The sequence below is a fragment of the Canis lupus genome, chromosome 14 (assembly GCF_003254725.2).
Source record: "Canis lupus dingo isolate Sandy chromosome 14, ASM325472v2, whole genome shotgun sequence".
NCBI classification, from domain to species: domain Eukaryota; kingdom Metazoa; phylum Chordata; class Mammalia; order Carnivora; family Canidae; genus Canis; species Canis lupus.
In genome coordinates, this window is record NC_064256.1 from 20,533,248 (window position 1) to 20,552,410 (window position 19,163).

Genomic DNA, 19,163 nt, shown 5'->3' on the forward strand with positions numbered 1-19,163 from the left:
TGGAGGGGGGTGAAGGTTTTGGCAGGAGGGTAATTGAAATGATGCAATACAGAAGAAAGCTGGGTCGAGAGAGGAGTAAAGTAAGGAATATCTACTGGACAAAGAGAACGCAGACAGGGGTTCTAACAAAACCAAGATACAAAGATAAGCAGCTATGGTCAGAACATCTAATGCAGGAATTTGTGATTTCTGGAGACTGACCAGTTGGAAATAATGACTCAGTCCAGGTATGAGTGTAGGTGGGAGTCACCGGGTCAGCGAAGAGGAGAAAGTTATTGGAGAGAATGAGATCCGGACGTCGAAAGACTGGGGCACTGGGCAGTCATCCATGCGGTTGTTCAAGTCACCCAGAATTTGTGTGGCAAGGGATAATGTGAGTCAGTCAGCCAAAATCTTCAGAAACTGATGGGGAGATAAACGTATTCAGGAAGGAAGGCAGGTGGTATAGATGAAAAAGCAGAGCCCAAAAGAAGCTAGGATGTTCTTTTCATTTTTATTTATTTTTTTCAAGAGAATTAGGGAGTAATTGGAAGCAGCAATGGGGAGCCAGACATAAGAAAAAGAACACCCAGCTATATACTGCAGGCCAGAGTTAAGCATCCTGCATCCTTTCTTTGAGCTCGAACAGGGCAAAGCTAGTTGGGTTGCCATGGTGACCAACGCCATGTCTCCAGGCTCATTAATCCTGTGTTCCAAACGAAGCACTTAGCGATAGCTTCTGAATAAATGCAACAAAGCTCTGCATACTGAAAAGGGCACATTCATGGTAAGCGGGGGAAAAGGTTTTCAATTTCATTCATTAAACTTGAGTAAATAATTTAATATCTTTGTGCGTCAGTCCTCCTAACTAATGAATAAGGATAAATGCTTAATGGAAAATCTAGCCTAATAAAGTTAACAGCATCAGCTTTACATATAAAGGAAATTGATGTTGCTGGTATATATGCATATGAAGACGGAAATGGAAAGGAAAAGAACATATATTAAGCAGCTACGATGTGGGATGTCAGGTACTTTAAAATAAAATGTCTCATTTAATCCTTGCAACAACCATGTGAGGTGCATATTATTCCCTTCCTTTTGTAGATGAGGAATCGGAAACCCAGAGAGGTTAACCAAGGCCCCGGTTCACACAATTGGTAGGATTCGAGGAGGCCCTGTTCTGTCTGGTTTGGGTCCATGAGGCCCCCACTATCCCTTGCTGAAAACTGTATACAGCTTATCTTTCAGGGACATTTGACTAATTAAAAAATTAGGAGAAAACTTTGTCCTAAGGTGACTTTGCCTATATAAAAGAGAAGTTTACATGCTGTATTAGAATTCCATCAGCTTAAAAAAAAATCACTACCATTAGCTGTTTTTAAAGGCTTTTCTTGAAAAAAAAAATATGAGAAGACAGCTGGTTATATTAGAAGTGTGTTTAATTAAAAGATGTGAAGAACTGTCAATGCTTCTGCTAAAATGAGCTGCACTCCCCCCCCCCCCCCCCCCCCCCGCACCCGGCAATTGTTTATCTCTACTTTGCTTTTCCCTGGTACATGGAAGGTTGGGTTTACAAAGCAGACCCTCCACACAGAAGTTGCTTCTTTTTTCTTCTAGGTCTATGACTTTATTTGGCTTTTCTGGATTTGCTCCAGCAAAGGTGTAGATAAGTGATTGAAAAAGATATATTAAAAATCCATTAATTCATTTTCCTTAAAATTAAACTCTTTAATTAAAAGCAACACTGATCAATTTCTAATTTCTGCCTCTGACAATGTGATACAGCAAGGTTTAAAATAAATAGAAACAACTTGGTGCAAGTTAAATATCCCTGTCACTAAACTTAGTTGTTAGCAATTTTTTTTCCTCCAAATGCTCATTGTTTTGTTTCACCTATATGACTATGCCAGAGCTGTTTTCTTAGATTCAGGGTGCTTACTGCTTCTCCAGATGACTCCCAAGTGCTTCTTCAGAAGGAAAGTGTTCATTCCAGCGTCTTGCCCACTGTCAGTATTAGAGGTCTCTCTGCTTTAAATTATCTTACCAAAGGCCATATGTGACTTGTGTTGTGAGTTTTCAGTCTGGCTGTGTTATCTTTGCTCTATAACTAGAAAGACAAAGTTTTCAGGGGCCTGCACTACTTTATTTTTTTTCCTATCAGCATGTCTCTAATTTGTTTCTTACTCAGAGGAGCCTGGATCATATTATCCCCTGAACATTTTAAACACCATTTAGTAAAAGATACCAGGTTTATAAACAGAAATGCAAGTGTCTTCTTTGTAATCTCCAAAAGGAATAACTAATGGAAGATAATCTAAACAATTTTAGAATGAGACTCAAGGGCCCAGATTTGGAGGTAAAATCATTACATCAAACAGGAATCCAAGGCTCTTGGCTCAATTTTCTATTAGGCTAACCAAGAAAGCACACCAATATAAAAAATGGTAAAAGCATTAGAACTGGAAGCTAAGAATCAAGCACATGCTTGCTTCCCGAAGTTTCTACTAATTGGAAAGTTAATCAGAACAGAGTAGATCCCTTTCTTTTCTGAGATAAAACATCTCTTGGGTAGTCAGAAGAGGTATTAGCCAGCTCCCACTGAGAGCCACGGAGGACCCAATACTTCTGGGGAAGCCCCTGGAGGATGTTTTGCTTTCATTCACTTGTAGCCTTAGAAGTCCCAGCAGCCCTCGGAAACATTCTTCAATTAAGAGGGCCACACCATCCAAAGAACCGAGTGGTAAAGGCAGGAAGTAAGTTCACTTCTTGCAAGCGAAGTTGAATTAACCTGGGTGGTGGCAAGAGGAAAAGGTTGAATAAGAACCCCAAGGAAAAGTCGGCCTGGATTTAAATAATAATAATAATAATAATAATAATAATAATAATAATAAACAGCTATGGCATTTCTAGTGCCACAATCCTCACAGTTATTCTATGCAGTTACTACTACTATCCCATATACAGATTTGAAACGCTAAGCTTTAGAAAAATTGGTTAATGGTAACACCAGGTTTTAAAGACAGAACCACCTCAGAGCAGAGTACTTGCTTTCTCCACTAGGTGGTGCTGCCCTCCCTTCGCTACTTAGAATCCTTACCAGGACTGTAAGTCTGGGGACTGCACTGTTGCCTTATTCTGTGAATCTGTCTGCTCTGTAGACTGGACAGGTACACCTGCCACTCGCTCAGCTTCTTCTAGAACTGTGCCTTGTGCACAGCCCCTGATGACAGGGTTTAAGTTGTTATGTTCTGCAACACTGGGTCCTTCCCCACCATAGCTGATAAGACCATACGTGACTGGCGGTGGTATTCTATCCAAGGGGCTCGAATACAGGTGGAGATGAAAAGATGCATTCAAGTATACTGCTTATGAACATAAGTACTGGAGTCAGATTTCTTGGGTTCAAATCCTGATAGCACCCTTCCCCCCATTTGCTATCTAGGTGATAATCTCTTGGAATCTCAGCCTTTGTTTACTAAATGGGGATGCTGATCATAATCCAAGCCAATTCTAGGGAACTCAAACAAGTTTTGTGGATTTTCGTGCGTGATTCTTTCCCCTTCTCTTACCTTTGTATTGTCAAGAAGTGCATTTCCCAAAGTCCATTATATTAAGTGTTGATTCTGGGACTGTTAATGGGTATTACAAAAAAATTGTTCCTTGGTCAAACAGGTTTGGACAAACACATGTTAAAATAGACAGAGACTCACCTGAGGATTTCCTGGAATCTTCATATGGTAAATGTGAATTGTACGTATATAAAGGTTCATAGATCTACAAATTTATAGTCTTTATTTTTGATGTAGCTTACAGTATTAATATTCCACACAGTAGACTTTGGGAAATGCTGGAATAGAAGAGTGAAATAGGGGGTTTTGAGTAGAAGCAAGAACTGAACTCAACCCTGAGTACATCAGTCTTCCCTCCAGTGTCTGATCTGAGGGTAAACTCTATCTCATGGTAGTAGGTGAATAATGACCCTCCAGCAATGTCCACATCCTAATCCCTGGAATCTATGAATATGCTACCTTTTTAGCAGAAGAGATTTTGCAAATGTGGTTGGATTAAGGGCCTTGAGATGAGAAGATGATCTTCGATTATCCAATTTGGCCCATCTCCTTAAAATTGGATTGGAGAGCCTTTTTTTTTTTTTTTTTTGGGCTGTGATCAGAGGAAATGTGACTATGGAAGGAAGGTTCTGATCTCTGAAAGGCACTGCATCCTCCATTGCTGATTTTGAAGATGAAGGAAGAAGGCCACAAGCCGAGGAATGTGGATGGCCTCTAGAAGTTGAGAAATGCTAGGAAACAGATTCTTCTAGAGACTCCAGAAGGAACATGGTCTTGCTGATACCTGATCTTGGCCCAGTGTGTTAGAGTTTTCCAAAGAAACTGAATCAACAGGGTGCAAGGGGAAGATACTGATCGATTTTTTAGCAAATTTGTTCATGAGATTGTGGAGATAAGAGTCCAAAAAACTGTGGGTGGACTGACAAGCTGGAGACCTGGGAAGAAGTACATTCTGCTGGCAAAGTTCCTTCTGGTTCAAGGGAAATCAGTCTTTGTTTTATTCAGGCCTTCAATTAATCCATTGAGGTGTACACATTATCCGCTTACTCAAAGTCCACTCATTCATATGCTAATCTCACCCAAAAAAATGCCTTCACAGAAACATCCAGAATAATTTTTGACCAAATGTCTGGGCATGATGGCCCAACCAGGTTGCCAGACAAAATTGACCATCACACCCAGGGAGACCTATGTTGAACTTCTGAACTACAGAACCATAAATAATAGATCTGTGTTGTTTTAGGCCACTAAATCTGTGGTAATTTGTTACTGCAGCAGTAATAGACACCTTCTGTCTATTATAAGCGTTGTCATCTACTATAATACTAGTCATTTCCTACTGATCTCCTAATCATCTGTCTCCTGGTTTGGGTTCACTTCCCTCATTCCATCACTGAGGATGGATTTCAATGTTAAATTCCCGACCCAAACTCACCCTTATAGCTCGGGGGTCACCTCAGATCCCACACCCTGCCCCTGCCTCTCACTCCAGGTCAGCCATCCACTCACATTATCACATCCCGGCCTTTGCTATTGCTCCATTATTTTCACTTTCTAACTTTTCAGCCTTCATGACTGCTGTTCAATGCTACCCTGACTCCAGCTCCTTGCACCTCTTGTATCCAGATCTCTCAGCCCCTCCTTGAACCATTATATTCTGTCCTCAGCCTGCACTTCCTGACTGATACTTGAACTACGATCTCAGCAACATGATGACTTTGCCACAGCTGGGTTCTTCTGGGCTAACGCAGACCAGAGCTGATATACCTTTCCCTACTCATTGTTAAATACCTACAAAAATGCATTAAGATTTACCTCCAAAAATCCTTCAGCAACACGATGTGAACTAAATATATGAACAAAGTATAAGCCAAAGAATGCATGCAAGTTCTATTAATTATATCATCAAGGGGAATGGATTGGGATGTGCATTTTTGATGAGATGCCACATGCTATACCCTCTTAAATTAAACAAGACAGATGGCCCCCCCCCGCCCCCCAAGAGTTAAAGAAAGAGATTGACTCACACATTTGGTGTCTAGATTTAGGGCGCACAAATTCTCCCTCCCCTTAATTTATCAGTCTAAATCCATTGAGAATACAACTCACAGCATGCTTCATGTCAGGAATTAGAGAAGATCTTGTATTCTCAGCTGATTAGTCACTACCTGTCTTACAGAGCTCTCGAGTATGAAGATGGTAAAAAAGAAGTCCAACTGGGACTCTAAGAAAAATATGCTGGCCCACAGGGAAGGAGTGTTACCCTGACAACTCAGGAGAGGATAATTCTGTAACTGCCTTTCTGTGAGAAACAGACACAAATTTTGGAGTTCTCTGCTTAATTCCATGCAAAGTTTGAAGGGGGACACGGCCTGCAGTGAAACATTAATAGATAAGGGGCTGACATAAAGGCAGAAATGCAAAGGGAGCTGGGGGTGGAGGGGAGTAATGTCCCTCTTCCCTCAGATGCAGGGCCTGTTCTCAAGCTCTGTGTAGTCAAACGTCTGGTTTCCCCAGCTTGGACACAGACCACATATGTCCCCCTGGGTAGAATACTTCTAATTGTCTACACATTGTATTAGCAAGTAGCCTTTCCCCCAAACCCCTTTTCCTGATATGAATCCTCAGCAGTGACTTACCTGTTCATGCTGGCCCCTGAGATGGGCTTCATCTCTACTGCTTCGCTACACGGTCACCACTTGAAAGGGAAGGCCCATTGTTGCGTGACAAATTTCTCCTCCTGCAGTTGGTTTTAGCTAACCTAATGAATGCGCCACTAGCTGCCTTCTGCCCCCTGCCCCCCAAATTCTACCTCAGGAGAGGAGTACCACTCTATGCATTCCTCATCATCTTCCTGTCTCATTCCACTCCTGCCTCCAAGCAGCCACCCCTGAGGCTGGCCTAGGCCTATATTGTTCTGAGTCCAGAACAAACAAGAGTTTTGTCCCCGGGTAGAGGAAGAAATCATTATTCCCTCTCTCCAAATTTCTGGCCTTTAAAAAACACAAGAGCCCAACAGACTTCCTGAGGATTAGCTCCTTTTTCAGTCAAATGACAATAGTAGCATTCATTTCCCTCGCAAAAACACCATTCCCAATCATAAGATACCGTCTGACTTCATGAGCCCAACAAGATTAGTGCCAAATAGTATGATAATAGTACATTTCCTGAGGTCTGAGTTATTCATTCTTATCTATGGTTACTTTGCTAAATTTTCATCAGTGTGGTTTTTTTTTTGAATTAAAAAGATAAAAAATAAAATAACTATAAGGTGACTAAGCTCAGTGCCTGCATCTGCATTGTCCACATCTAGAAAGATATCTTTTTTCCTTAAGGTTGAGTAAATTAAAAATAAACATAAGAATAAATAAACATGGGCTCTAAAAGGAAAAGTCTGCATCCCCAGAGATGAGAAGCAATATTCTGAGGAGTTGGCAGATAAGCTTTGATATGAAAAAGATTCACTTCAGTAGACAGAAGGAAATAGTTTGTGATATTTGCTTCCTGTTTTCAATATGTTTTTAAAAAATACAGGTAGCTGTTAAAGAAGAAACTTATGAGAAGAGACTATGTGAAAAACAGCTCGGTTTAATCAGCATTTATAGAGCCAAGCCGTTTATCCTCTTTCCTCACTGCCTTTCTTCAGTCTCATTTCCTCAATTTGCGTCTCTTTTCCATTTTTTTAAATAATAAATTTATTTTTTATTGGTGTTCAATTTGCCAACAAACAGAATAACACCCAGTGCTCATCCCGTCAAGTGCCCCCCTCAGTGCCTGTCACCCATTCACCCCCACCCCCGCCCTCCTCCCCTTCCACCACCCCTAGTTCGTTTCCCAGAGTTAGGAGTCTTTATGTTCTGTCTCCCTTTCTGCTATTTCCCACACATTTCTTCTCCCTTCCCTTATATTCCCTTTCACTATTATTTATATTCCCCACATGAATGAGAACATATAATGTTTGTCCTTCTCCGATTGACTTACTTCACTCAGCATAATACCCTCCAGGTCCATCCACGTTGAAGCAAATGGTGGGTATTTGTCATTTCTAATGGCTGAGTAATATTCCATTGTATACATAGACCACATCTTCTTTATCCATTCGTCTTTCGATGGACACCAAAGCTCCTTCCACAGTTTGGCTATTGTGGCCATTGCTGCTAGAAACATCGGGGTGCAGGTGTCCCGGCGTTTCATTGCATCTGCATCTTTGGAGTAAATCCCCAGCAGTGCAATTGCTGGGTCGTAAACTATAGAACACTTCTGAAAGAAATTGAGGAAGACACAAAGAGATGGAAAAATATTCCATGCTCATGGATTGGCAGAATTAATATTGTGAAAATGTCAATGTTACCCAGGGCAATATACACGTTTAATGCAATCCCTATCAAAATACCATGGACTTTCTTCAGAGAGTTGGAACAAATTATTTTAAGATTTGTGTGGAATCAGAAAAGACCCCGAATAGCCAGGGGAATTTTAAAAAACAAAACCATATCTGGGGGCAGCACAATGCCAGATTTCAGGTTGTACTACAAAGCCGTGGTCATCAAGACAGTGTGGTACTGGCACAAAAACAGACACATAGATCAATGGAACAGAATAGAGAACCCAGAAGTGAACCCTCAACTTTATGGCCAACTAATATTCGATAAAGGAGGAAAGACTATCCATTGGAAGAAAGACAGTCTCTTCAATAAATGGTGCTGGGAAAATTGGACATCCACATGCAGAAGAATGAAACTAGACCACTCTCTTTCACCATACACAAAGATAAGCTCAAAATGGATGAAAGATCTAAATGTGAGACAAGATTCCATCAAAATCCTAGAGGAGAACACAGGCAACACCCTTTTAGAACTCGGCCACAGTAACTTCTTGCAAGATACATCCACGAAGACAAAAGAAACAAAAGCAAAAATGAACTATTGGGACTTCATCAAGATAAGAAGCTTTTGCACAGCAAAGGATACAGTCAACAAAACTAAAAGACAACCTACAGAATGGGAGAAGATATTTGCAAATGACGTATCAGATAAAGGGCTAGTTTCCAAGATCTATAAAGAACTTATGAAACTCAACACCAAAGAAACAAACAATCCAATCATGAAATGGGCAAAAGACATGAACAGAAATCTCACAGAGGAAGACATAGACATGGCCAACATGCACATGAGAAAATGCTCTGCATCACTTGCCATCAGGGAAATACAAATCCAAACCACAATGAGATACCACCTCACACCAGTGAGAATGGGGACAATTAACAAGGCAGGAAACCACAAATGTTGGAGAGGATGCGGAGAAAAGGGAACCCTCTTGCACTGTTGGTGGGAATGTGAACTGGTGCAGCCACTCTGGAAAACTGTGTGGAGGTTCTTTTCCATTTTTAAACATTGCTGGGCCCCAGGGCTCAGGCGAAGACATACAATTCGTCTCTAAACTCACTTTGGTGATCTGATCTCGTCCCTTGACTTCGGATACCATTGAATGGGGTTCACTCTGGGGTTTGTGTCTCCCAGCCTCACCCTCACTCTCCTCCAAGCTCCAGCTCATCTATCCACCGACTTATAACCCATCTCTGCTAGATTTTGAATATCTTGGACCTACCATGTCCAGACTGGAACTGTTTCCTGCCCCTGCCTCCATCTTAACAGATGACAGTTCTATTCTTCCCATAGCTCAAGCCCAAAGCCTAGAAGGCACCTCTGTTTCTTCCTCCCTTTCCCTCATACCTCACACCTCACACCTTTTTTATCTCCAGTCCAACCACTTTAAACCTTCTCTGCTGGGGCTACCCTACCCAGGCTGCCTTATTTCTTTCTTCTTGGTCTATGATAGCAGACTTTCAATAATGCCCCTGCTTTTGTGCTTTCCTTCTTTACTGTCCAACCTCCACCCAGCCAGCCCGAGCGATTTTCACAAAAAGTAAATCAGACCATTTCTCTCCCTCACATTCATTCCTCACATGTAGCCTATGGTCTAAAGTCTTTTCTGTGACCCGCTGAGCCTGACATCATCTGGTCCCTGCTCATCTGGCCCCTGCTGACATCACCAGCAGCATTTCCTACTGACTCCCTCTTTTGCTCACCTCTTTGGATACTCGCATTCTCTGCATTTTTGGAACACATCCAGCTTCTTCGTGCCTACCTCCGAACCTGTACCCTTGCTGTCTCCTTCGCCAGGAAAGCCTTCCCTCGTGCTCTTCATATGGTTTCCTTCTGTGGTGCACCAATGTCACATCCTTGGTGCCTTTACGGAAAATAGTTCCTTTTCTCCCCTCATCATCCTCCAAGACTTCACTCGGCTCTATTTTTCTGCATAACACATCCCTACCTGTAACTTTATATATGAATTAACTTTCTTGTCTGTCTTCTTCTCTCACATATGAATTCCACGAAGCTAGGGACATTGCCTATCTTCTTTACTAGGTTATTCCCAGAGCCCTGAACAGTAGCGGGTATAGAACAGGAGCTCAACAAATATTTGTTGACTGAATGAATGAATGTACCACTCATGAGGGCACAAAGACAAATAGATATAGTATCTGTTTTTGAGGATCTTTTCTTTTTCTTTTTTTTGTTTTTTAGATTTTATTTATTTATTCATGAGAGACACACAGAGAGAAAGAGGGAGGCAGAGACACAGGCAGAGGGAGAAGCAGGCTCCATGCAGGGAGTCTGACGTGGGACTCGATCCTGGGTCTCCAGGATCAGGCCCTGGGCTGAAGGCAGCAGTAAACCGCTGAGCCACCCAGGCAGCCTATTTTTTCCATCTTTTATTTATGACCTATCATATCCTGTCTTTTTGGTGTTCTGAAATTCCATGATGATCTGCTTTGGTGGGTGTATTTCTCCATATCCCTGCTAACACTTGTTATTATCTGTATTTTTATCGTAGTCATCCTAGTGGATATAAGATAGTATCCAAGTGTGGTTTTGATTTGTACTTCCTTGATCGTTAATGACACAGAGCATCTTTTTATGTGATTATTGACCATTTATATATCTTCTTTGCAGTGACACTTTGCCCATTTTGAATTGGGTTATCCCTCTCCTTTTTTGGGGGTACGTAGTCTATTCACTATAATGATAGTGAATTTATTTTATGATATGACACCATTAATTTATTTTAATATGATATCTTTAATTTATTTTAATGATATTTTATTTGATACAATTTCTTCTTTGACCCATGGGTTATTTATAAATGTGCCTTTAATTTGTAAATATATTTCAGATTAAACTCATTTTTTTTGTTACTAACTTCTAATTGTGTTATGGTCAACAAAGTGATCTGCAATGATGCCTGTTCTTTGGCATTTGTGCAGATGAGTTTTTGGCCTAGTTAGTATAGAATCAATTTTTGTAAATTTGCCAGAGAGTGTTGAGAAGAATGTGTACCTACCTATATGATTGCTCATATAATTTTGAGAGTCATCTGTTCAGAGATCAAATGAAAAGAGTAGTTAGGACTGTTCAAGGAAGCCATGCACAGTAAGAAGTGCAGGGAGAAAATGATGATACCCAGTGTTTACTTAATAACTGGGGATTGAGAAGAAGAAGAATCATGTAAAAATCATGAAGGAATATCTAGAGAGGGAGAAGAAAGCATTCCAGGACAGTTTAAAAAATAGAATTTCCAGAAGTGAGTTGTCAACACTATTGGGTATAGCAGGGAAGTGTAGTAAGATGAAGACTGAAAGTGGTAGATGGGATTGACCAATTGAAAGCTGCTGGTGACTTTGTCAGAGCAGCTCCATTGGAGTGGTGGGAATGGAAAGTGGGCTATGATGGGCTGAGGGGATCATGGATGGTGAGGAAATGGTACAGAAAGCAGAGACTTCACTTTCAATAAGTTTATCTAAAACAGATCAAAATAAATCAGAGGGTATTTACAAGGGAGAAAAGGACTGGGAGAAGCTTGAGTAGGTTTGTAAGATGATGACAAAGAGTTGATGGAAAGGGAGGTGTTGGATATATAGTAAAGAGATACGATTCGTGGAGCAACATTCCACTGCTGCACCTATGATCACTTGCAAAGATGGAGGTATTTGTCTTGCATTGAGTTGAGACCCCTCTTCTCTAAAATGAACAAGATAAAGTAAAGGTGAGTATTGAATTGGTCAGCATTTTTGTTTAGTTTACTGTAACCCAGAAACTTAATTCAGCGGTGGTAAGAACAACGAGGGTTCATCAGTATCCAGTTCTCTCCCCATCCAGGTTCACGGAAGTCCACACTTCCTAGTCTAGTCTGTTTGTGGTTCAGCAGGATCATAGGCACCTTCTGCCTAATAACATATCAACAGAAGAAATGAGTTACTTCCAGGTGATCAAATGCCCATGTAGGACTTTTAAAGTCTACTTCTCCTCATGGTATTGTGACAGTGAGGAAACCTCAGGCAAAAATGGTGAAGCCACAAGACCAAGGGGGCTTCCAATAGAGGGCTAATAGAGGACATAGGTTCTGGAACTACAATGTAGTTTTAAGACTAGAAATACACTTTTATCGCATCAAGCCACTGAGATGTGAGTAGCATAATTATAACAGCATAATTTGTCTATCCTAATGAAATCCTAGCCTAAGGAAAATTGAAAATAAATGGGCAGTCCAGGAAAAGTTGAATAACCTAGCTAGGGGAAGAATAGAGATGCAACTGAGCAACTAGAATCAGTAATTCGAACTGATTTCAACAGGGCAGAGTTGCATAAACCTTCAAGAGGGAAGCTGCTGCAAGAAGAACCAGTAAGATATTCAGTAATTATAATACAATGTGCTCCAGGAGATTTAGGACTCGTGAGTGTGACCGTATTGGATGGGGCATCTGCAAAGATATTGTAGGATGACATCAGGACAGAGAGAAAGAAAGACTGGGCCAGATACTTATGTCCTCATTGCAAATGGCAGAGTGACTGGGTGTTTGTGAAATCATAGATAAGAAGGGATAAAACGTCACCTCACTGGGTGATATAAACCTTAATGGATGAGGGGTTGTACACAAGGGTGAGAGAGTAATGGTTCAGAAGACCATTGTTGATCTAGAAAAAGGTAGTTCTCAACTCCAGACCCTGGAGAATGTGAGTATCAGAAACAAGGGGCTATACAGGAAATGGTATTTCATTTAAGATTTCATTTAAGACAAGACTAGGAAAGATACAGGAAAATATATTTGCCATAGATTGTAGATTGAAAGGGCAAAATTGAAACTAGAACAAAGCAGCCAACTGAAAATACGCGTTGGTGACAGTTAATAACAAACTTGACACTGCACAAAATTGCATCCTTGACAAAGAAGCAGACTTGAGAAACAATCCCAAAACACGCAGAAAATGAAAAGCCTGAATATGAAAAAAGAAATCTAACCTTTGAATAATAGATGTTTCTAAAGAATGCTTGCTGTTAATAACAAGTGAGACAATATATGTAAAACTCTTAGTGAGTACTTGAAAAATAGCAGACATTATTAATATTTTCGTAAAGGAACACGCAACAAATGTACTGTCTTTTACTTGCACAAAAGCCTAATCAAGCCCTAGCATGGTGAAATTGAGGCAGGTGAACTTCAAGCTGCAGAGGTTGACACATGTCAGGCAAAACCAGTAGATGAGTCTAAATCTATACCTGAAGTTAATAAGTTAAACCAAATTCTTTCACAAACCCTTGATATTATAACTGAGGATAATATGTTCTCCATGTCTCCCAATGTCCTCATATGTATTGCAGGCCACTCTAACCAGAGACTAACTGCGTTTCACCCTGTCTTAATACTTTTTCTAAGAAAAGTATATTTTTTAATGTGATGTTAAAAAGAAAGTCATGAATAATTTACCATGTTTTCACTTATGCATTTGAGGAGTGGGGTTTAAAAAAAATTGGGAGAGTGAGTTTCTTATCAAATTGATAATTAGGAGGTGATGAAAATTTAAAGCAAAAAGAAAATGTTTAGAGCTTTCAATAATAAAGAATTGTTTCCTCTTTTCCATATGGCCAATATTTAAAATCAGGGTAGAAGAACAAAATTCTTGTATAAAAAACACTTATTCACACAGAGATGAAATGGGTGTTTGGTTCCTGGCAAAATTAATGAAAAAATTAAGCCTACATATATCTTAAATAAAATATTCAATGTCGGGAGGAGCAAGATGGCGGAAGAGCAGGGTCCCCAAATCACCTGTCTCCACCAAACTACCTAGAAAACCTTCAAATTATCCTGAAAATCTATGAATTCGGCCTGAGATTTAAAGAGAGACCAGCTGGAATGCTACAGTGAGAAGAGTTCGCGCTTCTATCAAGGTAGGAAGACGGGGAAAAAGAAATAAAGGAACAAAGGCCTCCAAGGGGGAGGGGCCCCGCGAGGAGCCGGGCTGAGGCCGGGGCGAGTGTCCCCAGGACAGGAGAGCCCCGTCCCGGAGGAGCAGGAGCTGCACCGACCTTCCCGGGGGAAAGGGGCTCGCGGGGAGGTGGAGCAGGACCCAGGAGGGCGGGGATGCCCTCGGGCTCCCGGGGACAGTAACAGCAACTGCGCACCCAGGAGAGTGCGCCGAGCTCCCTAAGGGCTGCAGCGCGCACGGCGGGACCCGGCGGGACCCGGAGCAGCTGAAGGGGCTCGGGCGGCGGCTCCGCGGAGGGGGCTGCGGGGCGGGAGCAGCTCGGAGGGGCTCGGGCAGAAGAAGAGGCTCCGTGCGGAGGGGGCTGCGCGGTTCCAGGAGCAGCTCGGAGGGGCTCGGGCGGCGGCTCCGCGGAGGGGGCTGCGCGGCCCCGGGAGCAGCTCGGCCGGGCTCGGGCAGAGGAAGAGGCTCCGTGCAGAGGGGGCTGCGCGGTTCCAGGAGCAGCTCGGAGGGGCTTGGGCGGCAGCTCCGCGGAGGTGGCTGCGGGGCGGGAGCGCGAATCCAACAGCGCAGGCCCCGGAGCACAGGGCGCCGGGACACAGCCCAGGATCCCGCCTCCCCCGGGACAGGCAGAGGCCGGGAGGGCCCAGGACAGCGAGGACGCTCCTGCCCCAGCTGAGCAGATCAGCGGCCCCGCCCCGGAGCCTCCAGGCCCTGCAGACGGAGAGCTCTGGAGTTACTGCGGGGGCTGAATCCAGGTTTCCAGAGCTGCCCCGCCACTGGGGCTGTTCCTCCTGCGGCCTCACGGGGTAAACAACCCCCACTGAGCCCTGCACCAGGCAGGGGCACAGCAGCTCCCCCAACTGCTGACACCTGAAAATCAGCACAACAGGCCCCTCCCCCAGAACACCAGCTAGACTGACAACTTCCAGGAGAAGCCAAGGGACTTAAAGAACACATAATCAGAAGATACTCCCCGGTGATTCTTTTTTTGTTTGTTTGTTTTTGTTTTTGTTTTGTCTTGCTTTTTGATTTGTTTCCTTCCCCCACCCCCTTTTTTTCTCCTTCCTTTTTCTTTCTCTTTTTCTTTTTTTTTTTTTTTTCGTTTTTTCTTTTTCTTCCCTTTTTTTTTCTCTTTCTCTTTTCTTTCCTTCTTTCTCTCCTCTCTTGTTCTCTTTTTCCCAATACAACTTGCTTTTGGCCACTCTGCACTGAGCAAAATGACTAGAAGGAAAACCTCACCTCAAAAGAAAGAATCAGAAACAGTCCTCTCTCCCACAGAGTTACAAAATCTGGATTACAATTCAATGTCAGAAAGCCAATTCAGAAGCACTATTATACAGCTACTGGTGGCTCTAGAAAAAAGTATAAAGGACTCAAGAGACTTCATGACTGCAGAATTTAGAGCTAATCAGGCAGAAATTAAAAACCAATTGAATGAGATGCAATCCAAACTAGAAGTCCTAACGACGAGGGTTAACGAGGTGGAAGAACGAGTGAGTGACCTAGAAGACAAGTTGACAGCAAAGAGGGAAACTGAGGAAAAAAGAGACAAACAATTAAAAGACCATGAAGATAGATTAAGGGAAATAAACGACAGCCTGAGGAAGAAAAACCTACGTTTAATTGGGGTTCCCGAGGGCGCCGAAAGGGACAGAGGGCCAGAATATGTATTTGAACAAATTCTAGCTGAAAACTTTCCTAATCTGGGAAGGGAAACAGGCATTCAGATCCAGGAAATAGAGAGATCCCCCCCTAAAATCAATAAAAACCGTTCAACACCTCGACATTTAATTGTGAAGCTTGCAAATTCCAAAGATAAGGAGAAGATCCTTAAAGCAGCAAGAGACAAGAAATCCCTGACTTTTATGGGGAGGAGTATTAGGGTAACAGCAGACCTCTCCACAGAGACCTGGCAGGCCAGAAAGGGCTGGCAGGATATATTCAGGGTCCTAAATGAAAAGAACATGCAACCAAGAATACTTTATCCAGCAAGGCTCTCATTCAAAATGGAAGGAGAGATAAAGAGCTTCCAAGACAGGCAGCAACTAAAAGAATATGTGACCTCCAAACCAGCTCTGCAAGAAATTTTAAGGGGGCCTCTTAAAATTCCCCTTTAAGAAGAAGTTCAGTGGAACAGTCCACAAAAACAAAGACTGAATAGATATCATGATGACACTAAACTCATATCTCTCAATAGTAACTCTGAATGTGAACGGGCTTAATGACCCCATCAAAAGGCGCAGGGTTTCAGACTGGATAAAAAAGCAGGACCCATCTATTTGCTGTCTACAAGAGACTCATTTTAGACAGAAGGACACCTACAGCCTGAAAATAAAAGGTTGGAGAACCATTTACCATTCGAATGGTCCTCAAAAGAAAGCAGGGGTAGCCATCCTTATATCAGATAAACTAAAATTTACCCCAAAGACTGTAGTGAGAGATGAAGAGGGACACTATATCATACTTAAAGGATCTATTCAACAAGAGGACTTAACAATCTTCAATATATATGCTCCAAATGTGGGAGCTGCCAAATATATAAATCGATTATTAACCAAAGTGAAGAACTACTTAGATAATAATACACTTATACTTGGTGACTTCAATCTAGCTCTTTCTATACTCGATAGGTCTTCTAAGCAAAACATCTCCAAAGAAACGAGAGCTTTAAATGATACACTGGACCAGATGGATTTCACAGATATCTACAGAACTTTACATCCAAACTCAACTGAATACACATTCTTCTCAAGCGCACATGGAACTTTCTCCAGAATAGACCACATATTGGGTCACAAATCGGGTCTGAACCGATACCAAAAGATTGGGATTGTCCCCTGCATATTCTCGGACCATAATGCCTTGAAATTAGAACTAAATCACAACAAGAAGTTTGGAAGGACCTCAAACACATGGAGGTTAAGGACCATCCTGCTAAAAGATAAAAGGGTCAACCAGGAAATTAAGGAAGAATTAAAAAGATTCATGGAAACTAATGAGAATGAAGATACAACCGTTCAAAATCTTTGGGATGCAGCAAAAGCAGTCCTAAGGGGGAAATACATCGCAATACAAGCATCCATTCAAAAACTGGAAAGAACTCAAATACAAAAGCTAACCTTACACATAAAGGAGCTAGAGAAAAAACAGCAAATAGATCCTACACCCAAGAGAAGAAGGGAGCTAATAAAGATTCGAGCAGAACTCAACGAAATCGAGACCAGAAGAACTGTGGAACAGATCAACAGAACCAGGAGTTGGTTCTTTGAAAGAATTAATAAGATAGATAAACCATTAGCCAGCCTTATTAAAAAGAAGAGAGAGAAGACTCAAATTAATAAAATCATGAATGAGAAAGGAGAGATCACTACCAACACCAAGGAAATACAAACGATTTTAAAAACCTATTATGAACAGCTATACGCCAATAAATTAGGCAATCTAGAAGAAATGGACGCATTCCTGGAAAGCCACAAACTACCAAAACTGGAACAGGAAGAAATAGAAAACCTGAACAGGCCAATAACCAGGGAGGAAATTGAAGCAGTCATCAAAAACCTCCCAAGACACAAGAGTCCAGGGCCAGATGGCTTCCCAGGAGAATTTTATCAAACGTTTAAAGAAGAAATCATACCTATTCTCCTAAAGCTGTTTGGAAAGATAGAAAGAGATGGAGTACTTCCAAATTCGTTCTATGAAGCCAGCATCACCTTAATTCCAAAGCCAGACAAAGACCCCGCCAAAAAGGAGAATTACAGACCAATATCCCTGATGAACATGGATGCAAAAATTCTCAACAAGATACTGGCCAATAGGATCCAACAGTACATTAAGAAAATTATTCACCATGACCAAGTAGGATTTATCCCTGGGACACAAGGCTGGTTCAACACCCGTAAAACAATCAATGTGATTCATCATATCAGCAAGAGAAAAACCAAGAACCATATGATCCTCTCATTGGATGCAGAGAAAGCATTTGACAAAATACAGCATCCATTCCTGATCAAAACTCTTCAGAGTGTAGGGATAGAGGGAACATTCCTTGACATCTTGGAAGCCATCTATGAAAAGCCCACAGCAAATATCATTCTCAATGGGGAAGCACTGGGAGCCTTTCCCCTAAGATCAGGAACAAGACAGGGATGTCCACTCTCACCACTGCTATTCAACATAGTACTGGAAGTCCTAGCCTCAGCAATCAGACAACAAAAAGACATTAAAGGCATTCAAATTGGCAAAGAAGAAGTCAAACTCTCCCTCTTCGCCGATGACATGATACTCTACATAGAAAACCCAAAAGTCTCCACCCCAAGATTGCTAGAACTCATACAGCAATTCGGTAGCGTGGCAGGATACAAAATCAATGCCCAGAAGTCAGTGGCATTTCTATACACTAACAATGAGACTGAAGAAAGAGAAATTAAGGAGTCAATCCCATTTACAATTGCACCCAAAAGCATAAGATACCTAGGAATAAACCTCACCAAAGATGTAAAGGATCTATACCCTCAAAACTATAGAACACTTCTGAAAGAAATTGAGGAAGACACAAAGAGATGGAAAAATATTCCATGCTCATGGATTGGCAGAATCAATATTGTGAAAATGTCAATGTTACCCAGGGCAATATACACGTTTAATGCAATCCCTATCAAAATACCATGGACTTTCTTCAGAGAGTTAGAACAAATTATTTTAAGATTTGTGTGGAATCAGAAAAGACCCCGAATAGCCAGGGGAATTTTAAAAAAGAAAACCATATCTGGGGGCATCACAATGCCAGATTTCAGGTTGTACTACAAAGCTGTGGTCATCAAGACAGTGTGGTACTGGCACAAAAACAGACACATAGATCAGTGGAACAGAATAGAGAATCCAGAAGTGGACCCTGAACTTTATGGGCAACTAATATTCGATAAAGGAGGAAAGACTATCCATTGGAAGAAAGACAGTCTCTTCAATAAATGGTGCTGGGAAAATTGGACATCCACATGCAGAAGAATGAAACTAGACCACTCTCTTTCACCATACACAAAGATAAGCTCAAAATGGATGAAAGATCTAAATGTGAGACAAGATTCCATCAAAATCCTAGAGAAGAACACAGGCAACACCCTTTTTGAACTCGGCCATAGTAACTTCTTGCAAGATACATCCACGAAGGCAAAAGAAACAAAAGCAAAAATGAACTATTGGGACTTCATCAAGATAAGAAGCTTTTGCACAGCAAAGGATACAGTCAACAAAACTCAAAGACAACCTACAGAATGGGAGAAGATAT

At 41.7% G+C, this 19,163-nt stretch overlaps 1 protein-coding gene and 2 long non-coding RNA genes across 4 annotated transcripts in view; 2 read left to right on the forward strand and 1 right to left on the reverse strand.

The window, feature by feature from the left end:
* The window catches only part of ASB4 (ankyrin repeat and SOCS box containing 4), a 66,514-nt gene that overhangs the window by 23,151 nt on the left and 24,200 nt on the right, over positions 1-19,163 (forward strand). The gene's annotated exons all lie outside the window — the stretch shown is intronic.
* Positions 701-6,769, forward strand: LOC112650336 (uncharacterized). The gene is made up of 3 exons (XR_003130106.3): positions 701-766; positions 3,655-3,732; positions 5,731-6,769. It is a non-coding gene; the product is annotated as an uncharacterized LOC112650336 (long non-coding RNA).
* On the reverse strand, positions 1,506-6,628 carry LOC112650328 (uncharacterized). The gene is made up of 3 exons (XR_003130105.3): positions 6,191-6,628; positions 3,693-3,829; positions 1,506-2,770 (listed from the first exon to the last, which is right to left on the reverse strand). It is a non-coding gene; the product is annotated as an uncharacterized LOC112650328 (long non-coding RNA).